We start from the raw sequence: 8,016 nt of genomic DNA on the forward strand, positions 1-8,016 counted from the left end.
TCGTCGTCTTTAATACAGTTAAAATATCTCCAAAAGCAGTTTATGACCCAATAAAAACCCTGTTTGGCTTTTCATACTTGGTCACACACACATCAAAGTAGTTCTAATGAATCCCAGTTAAATCCCATCCACAAAGCGTCTGTAGCTGTATGAGTACTGTGATATGTCTTGGAACGAATAGTGAGTAATCCCACAATTCAGTAGTGAAATCAGATGGGACAGAGGGGAGATTAGGGTTAACCCAAGAGACCTGCATTATCATCAGAGTGAGATGTGTCCTAGCATCTGCTTAGTTCAAATGTCATCCTTCCCGTTCCCAGCCTTTGTGCATTTTTCCGTTGTGATTGTGAAGGTTGTTTTTGTTTATTTTGTGCGTCATGTTCACGCAACTGAAAGTTTCTGAAATGCAGTGTTCCGTTTCACTAATAAAATTAATTCACTGTGTTATATCACGATATTATCACACCCTTGAGCTGTAGTACAGCTCATTTGGTATTGATAACGGACAACGTCAAACGTGTTATGATCTGTCAAGTACAGCATAATTAAATCCACTGGCAGGTTTGTCAACACCCAACAAGTAGTTAAATTGATGACGCCTCCTTAGCGCTATTGAGGTCATGATGCATGTTCAGGCAGGACCTTCACAGCCTGCCAACACTTCCTGTTTGCAAGACCACTTGGCTGATTCAATCCATCCGTCTCATTTACTCTCCATAAACCCTAATGGGTATAGTCCACCAGGCTCATTAAATACTGAAGGCTTATGCTGAGTTAATGCAGTCACCCTCACTTGGTGATGTGGTTGGCTTAACTACCACGGTTTATTTTCCTTAGAAAATGTGTATTCTAAAAGCTTTCATCAAAATGTCTTCAAATGACTGTTCTCACATGCCATATGAAATACAGTTCATGTACTACACTCTTAAAAATAAAGGTGCTTCACGATGCCATAGAAGAACCTTTTTGTCTAAATGGTTCCATAAAGAACCTTTAACATCTGAAGAGCCTTTCTGTTTCACAAAAGGTTCTTTGTGGTGAAAGAAGGTTCTTCAGATTATAAAAAGGTATGAAAGAGATGGTTCTTTAAAGAACCTTTGACTAAATGGTTCTTTGCGGAACGAAAAATGGTTCTTCTATGGCATCGCTTGAAGAACCTTTTGAAGCACCTTTATTTGTAAGAGTGTAGGTTTTGCTTGTTTAAGTAGGCTCTTTTTAGACCTGCATAAAGAGGTGCTATGTTTGTGCTCAAAGAGATGTGTCTAAAACTAATCATTCATATTTATTATGTTTAGCAGAAACATAGCCCTTGCTGGTTGATGATGTCTTAATTACCCGATTATGAGGCAAAAAGCATCTTTATCCATTGATAGTCTTTCAAATTAGCCATGTATTCTGATATATATATTTAAAAAATATATATTTTTGCAAGTGACATACACTATCAAAATTTGGGGTCTGTCAAATTTTTATAAATGTTTTTGAAATAAACTGTTATGCACACCAAGGTTGCATTTGTTTAATCAATTATTGTTTTTATTTGTGAAATATTATTACAAATTAAAATAACTCTTTTGTTGTTGAATATATTTTAAAATGTAATTTATTTCTGTGATGGCAGTGATGAAATTTTCAGCAGCCATTACTCCAGTCTTAGGTATCACATGATCCTTCAGAAATCATTCAAATATGCTGATTCGGAGCTCAAAAACATTTCTTATTATTATCAGTGGAGAAAACAAGTTGTGCTGCTTAATGTTTTGTGGAAACTGTGAAACGGTTTTTCAGGATTCTTTGATAAATAAATATTAAAAAGAACAGCATTTATTTGAAATAGGACTTTTTTTGTAACAATGTAAAAGTCTTTACTGTCACTCTAAATCAATTTAATGTGTCCTTGGTGAATAAAAGTATTAATTTCTTGAAACAAAAACCTTTCTGGCCCCAAATGGAATGGTATTGCATAAATCACAAACATTTTCATTATGTAATTATATTTCATCAGTGCACATATGGAATGAGCAATTTAGCTGTTAAGAACCAGAGGATGCGGCTGGTGTGAAAATTTCATCAGATGTGGAGGATATGATTCTGAGCTGCCCACTCTGTTGTGGCAACCAGATCAACGGTGCATCAGATTTGTGTAAGCTGAGGTGGATGTTATTCAGTGGGAGCAGCCACAGGTCTGGATGCTCTCTGCACAAAAAATGACTCAAAGCAAAGACCAAGCGATAGAGGGCAAGGATGGAAAGAGATTAAGGATCATCTGATTAAGTGTGTAAATATGTAAATCTGAAAATCTTTTTCATTGATGTCACACCTTCTGGTTACATCGCAGTGTTAACTAAAACCTGACACACTTATACAATCTAACACTTTTGCAGTTGTCACAGTTACTGTTGACTGCAGTAGAGAAAAAATGATGCAAAATGATGCAAATATCACATGCGACATAACGGACGTTATCAGTCTAAAAGGTCTGCAGTCAACGGTGAAAATCAAAAGTAGATTTATTTTAAAGACCAACAGTTTAACACTAAATATTGGACATAAACGAACACGTTAAATATAAATGTATTTAAAACAGGTAAGTTCATATATTTGGAGTAGGCCTGTGAGATAAAACGGTATCGATATTTATCGACGGTACACCTTCACCTTCAAAATGTTTGATATAGCGCACGATATAGGCACGTACTATGAGTGATGCAGACAGCACACACAAACACGAACACATGCTGAATTGAGTGCTGTTTCTGCCTGTGATGAGGAGATTGTGAATAAAAACATTCATATTAGTCGAATTTAAAATAAACATTTGCATTTGAATGCAAAAATGGTACAATCGAATGTTAGGAGTGCGTCAGGGAGCGTCATCAGTGGTGCGCGAGATGCGGTGAAGATGATGTAAGTGATGTTGCATTTTAATGTTTTGTTAGTCTAGCCCAGGAGACACGCCGCTGCTGTGTATTCATTCAAAATATTAGAGAAATATAGTAGCTCAATGCATAGAAGGTCTAGAGTAGGTTAAAACCGAAACCAAGCCATTCACACAGAATGCATATTCAGTGCATTTTTAGACGGACAAATATGACTGCTGCACTCACGTCTCATGCAAGAGATGCAAAGAAAGTCATGCAAAGTTAAAAGTTTTAACATTTAGAAAATGCGACGCAAATTTGTGAAGGTTTATTTCATTTCACTGCGTCTCATTTGTTTTTAAATGCAATCTGTGTGATCGGCAACTTGGCTCTTTGTATTAGGCTAAGCAATGCATAAACACATGATGCTGTTTTGTTCATAATTGTTTATGCAGTTTACAAAATTATATTTGTTTTATATATGTTCATTTAGACGTTATGCACACTTTAATAGTCAGTTATTTGAATTGACAGTTTAATGCGCTGCATTATTTTGCTCATTGCGCCCTCCTGTGGCCTCGGGAAACAAGTCAAAAGTTTCCTTAAAGGGGTCATATGATGCGATTTCAATTTTTCCTTTCTCTTTGGAGTGTTACAAGCTCTTGGTGCATAAAGAAGATCTGTAAAGTTGCAAAGACTAAAGTCTCAAATACAAAGAGATATAAGAGTCAGCCACACCTACCTAAAACGGCTCGTTCTAACACACCCGCACATACCTACATCACTATCTGGGAAGATTTGCATAACACCGCCCAAATGTTCACGCAAAGAAAGAAGGCGTAACTTTTATTCTCGCTGTAGTATTGTTGCCGCCGCTACCATGTTGTGAAGGCGCTGTGTGTTTCGTTGTGAAAGCGAAACTACTTTGTTGGGCCTCACATGTGGTTGCCGGAAGCCTAGGGCTGGACGATATGGCAAAAATTTATATCACGATATATTTCTTAATTTCAGTCGATACGATATAATTCCGATATCGATATGAACACTATTAAAAAAATCCTCGTAAAAACTGCCAAGAACGCCACAACAGATGTCTGTGCATACAAACTTATGAAAAATGAATTTGCCTCCGTGACACCTCATATAAAACCATATAATATTTTAGAAAAAAAGAAAAAAGACCGCAGCACAAATAATTTAATGTTCACCTTTTATTTGTATTTGGCCTTCATTCAAACAAGAAATGTGAAATTCTTTCAAACCTGCATTTTTTAAAATCCAAAATACAGCAAAAACGGTAACATTTTGAAATATATTTACTATTTAAAATAACGGTTTTCTATTTGAAAAAATTTTAAAATGTAATTTATTCCTGTGATTTCAAAGCTATATTTTTAGCATCATTACTCCCGTCACATGATCCTTCAGAAATCATTCTAATATTCTGATTTGCTGCTCAAAAATGATTTATTATTATGTTGAAAACAGATGAGTATAATTTTTTCAGGTTTCTTTGATGAATAGAAAGTTCAGAAGAACAGAATTGATCTGAAATAGAAATCTTTTGTAACATTATAAATGTCTTTATCATCACTTTTGATCAATTTAAATCATCCTTGCTAAATAAAAGTATTAATTTCTATAATTTCATACTGACTCCAAGCTTTTGAATGGAATAGTGTATAATGTTACAAAAGGTTTTTATTTCAGATAAATGCTGATCTTTAGGTCTTTCTATTCATCAAAGTGCCAGCTGTTCTGACTCAAAGACTGTAAGTAAGTTTTTTATAATTAAAGAGTTTTTATATTTATATATTTAAAGTGAGTTTTTTGGGCAGTGTAGAGTAGGGCTTGTTGTTTGTCATTTCTCTGATCACAAATGCAGACATGGTTTTATGTTTACATCTTAATCTGCATATAAAACATAAGAAAGGAGAAATGTTTAAATTTTATTTTGTGTTTGACTGTTAAAAAATAATATATATGCCTATATATATTTGTTGTTTGTCTTAATAAAGGGGGCAAATAAAAAATACAGTGGTTAAATAAAAAAAACTAAAATTATATTGCTCTGTTTTAAAAAAAGGTTATTAAAAAATGTCAATAATTATCGATACCGAGCGATATGAAACGTATATTGTTTATATATTTTTTAGCTATATCGCCCAGCCCTAATCTGGAGTAAAGTTAAATTGAACAGATACATCAGTCATACAGCGCTCCGGACCACGCGCCCCATGACGAGCCCGATGCGCCGCCACAGAAACGAGAATGAGATGCGTTCTAACATAACTGTGGCGTTAAACTCGGTTAGTGAGGGCTCGGTTAAAATATTGCGCACATATAGACCGTTCAGATTACTTGTTCAAATGCAATGAAATACCTTATATCAGCAGACGATGTACGTCTGTATTTGTGGTTGGAGACTCCTTCACCGGCTACAGGCTCTAGTCCTCATTTGCACGAGTGTGAAATACGGTGCTGAAGTGAAATAACGGGGCAATTTGATAATAATAGCCAAATTATAATAGGCCGCCTAATAATAATAATAATTTAATATATTTATAGGAGAATGAGCCTAATATCGTCTTGACTATCGTCGATACACGATACTATCGTCTATCGGCACAACCCTAATCTGTACCATTGTAAGCTTCAGAGTTTGATATTCCATCAAACTTTTGTTTCAAAAGAGTAAGATCATGTTTAAGTGAGCTTGTGTTTTTTAAATGAAAAATTATTATTATTATCATTATAAATTTATTTTTTATTAAATATTATAAATACAGTATATTATTCCTTCAATGCTTCACACTTTCAAACACTCCGGATGTAAAGATTAAAAAATGTTGAGATGTTTATATTATGTGTATATGTACATGTATATTTGCATGTATGCTTGTTTTTTTGCTTCCTCCTGTATTATGTTTTACTTCCTGTTTTCTTTTTGTAAGATAGCATAATTATTTACCGCAATTGCATTCTCCAGGTATCTACCTGCATTTTTCCTTGTTTATCTGTCAGTATTGCTTTGTTTGCTTAATAAAAAAAGGTTGGAAAGTCAATAAAGACAACACTGACACCACCGGGTGAAAATATTGATCAGGTTCCAAAACAATATTTCTTCAGAAAACCTCCTTCCTTCAGGTCATTATGTTTGTGCTGACCTGACAAACTTGGTGCTCTAGTCTTCTGATCCAGCATAAAGGAAAAGAGGGTCCCCGGGAGAAGCATTAAGCTGTCCCACAGTGCTTTGCAGGAGTAGGTGTACTGTGTTGAGAGCCCCATTAGCACCTTCAGTGAACAGGTAAATTACAGTAGCCGGGGTTCTAACTGCTGTGTAAGCTGTCAAAAGTAGGTCTGAATGAATGGCACCGGGCAATTTCCCATAATCCCAAATGCATCATTATTCAGACCAGCCTGTCATATTGATGGGCACAGGACTAGAGGCCAATTGAAAGCCCACTCAGCACAGGTAAAAGGGCATATCTGAAAGATTTGGTTGTGAGTTTTCTAATAACAAACTCAAAGCTACAGTACTGTTCAAATGTTTTGGAAAGAAAATAATACTTCTATTCAGCAAGGATGCATTAAACTAATCAAAAGTGACAGTAAATTAATTTATAATATTACAAAATATTTAAAATAAATGTTTTTCTTTTGAACTTTACGTTCATAGAAGAATCATTAATTTTTTTTATCACAATTTGCGCAAAAATATCAAGCAGCACAACTGTTTTCAACAATAATAATAAGAAATGTTTCTTGAGCATCAAATCAGCATATTAGAATGATTTCTGAAGGATCATGTGATACTGAAACCTGGAGAAATTATGCTGAAAATTCAGCTTTGCCATCACAGGAATAAATTACATTTTACTTATACAATATTGCTGTTTTTATTGCATGTTTGCATAAGAGACTTCTTTTAAAAACATGAAAAAAATAAAAATCTTACCAACCTCAAACTTTTGAATGGTAGTGTATTTGACATAAAGGTTCTGTGCATTTTAGCACAAGCTCATGTCCTTACTTGTGGGTGAATAACATTTTAATAACCTTTGTAACCTTGAATTGGGAATTTCTGCAAACTACAACTCATTACAAAAACGTGGCAGAACTATTGTAAATGTAGGTATAAAAATACATGAATGAAAATGTTTTTTAGTTTATTTTATATAATATAATATTAAATTTTGATCTATGTTTATTTAATATATTATAGTAATTAGTATATTTTATTATTTATAATATAAACCTTTCTTGAATTGCCTCTGAAAAGCTACTAAAAAGTCTGTAAACAGACCTTTGAAATTATCTAATCATTTGGCACTAGAATTGCATTCTTTTCCAGATATTTCTTTAAAGGAACTAAAAGAATAATTTAGTGGCTGTTAAGAACTGAAATGGGAATTGTTAAATTCATCACTATTCCTATCCCTGTTGTTGACGTGGTTAATTGCATGTGGTAATTTTGAAAGTTCCCTCTTTGCATTGCTGTTTGTATTCATCAGATTGTCTGTTGGCCTGTAATACAGCACTAGTATTTTCAACTGGAGAGCCATTTACTGGAAAGGAGGAAGAGACTGAGTGAAATGGGAGACAACTGTGCAATTGTTGTTGCTGAGTGCTAATGTTGGATCCTCATTATTGTGAATGAACAGGATCTGTCCTTCTTTTTATATGGGCCCATTGTTTGAGGAATCATTGTTCGGTGGTTCCTCTGTGCACGTACATAGTGTCATTATTCTGGGGGTATTTATTGCCAGATAGTTTTGTTTTGTGCTGGATCTAAAAATAGGCCTCATCCTGCACCACATGGCTTCTGCTGTGATGTGCTGAGTGCTTTCAGATAAACAGGTGAGCTTGTGCTATCATTCCCTAGCACAACACTTCACCAACACTCTGGGATGTAATGGAGGTTTTTGTTTTATACAGCTGTATTTACTTATAACATCCAAGTGAAAGATAATAACACCAACAATTTTAGTCTCTTCTGCCTCAGAATCTTCAAGGTGCGTTTTGGCAAAGCTCTATCGTGACTGCAAGTGGCCTTTCTTGAGGATTGGCTTTTTTCTTCCCTCCCATACAAGCCACGTTTGTGGAAAATGTGTGATATTGTTGTCACATGTACACAGTGGCCACTCTTTGTCAT

This window comes from Sinocyclocheilus grahami, unplaced genomic scaffold (genome assembly GCF_001515645.1).
Source record: "Sinocyclocheilus grahami isolate Dianchi unplaced genomic scaffold, SAMN03320097.WGS_v1.1 scaffold16.1, whole genome shotgun sequence".
NCBI lineage: Eukaryota > Metazoa > Chordata > Actinopteri > Cypriniformes > Cyprinidae > Sinocyclocheilus > Sinocyclocheilus grahami.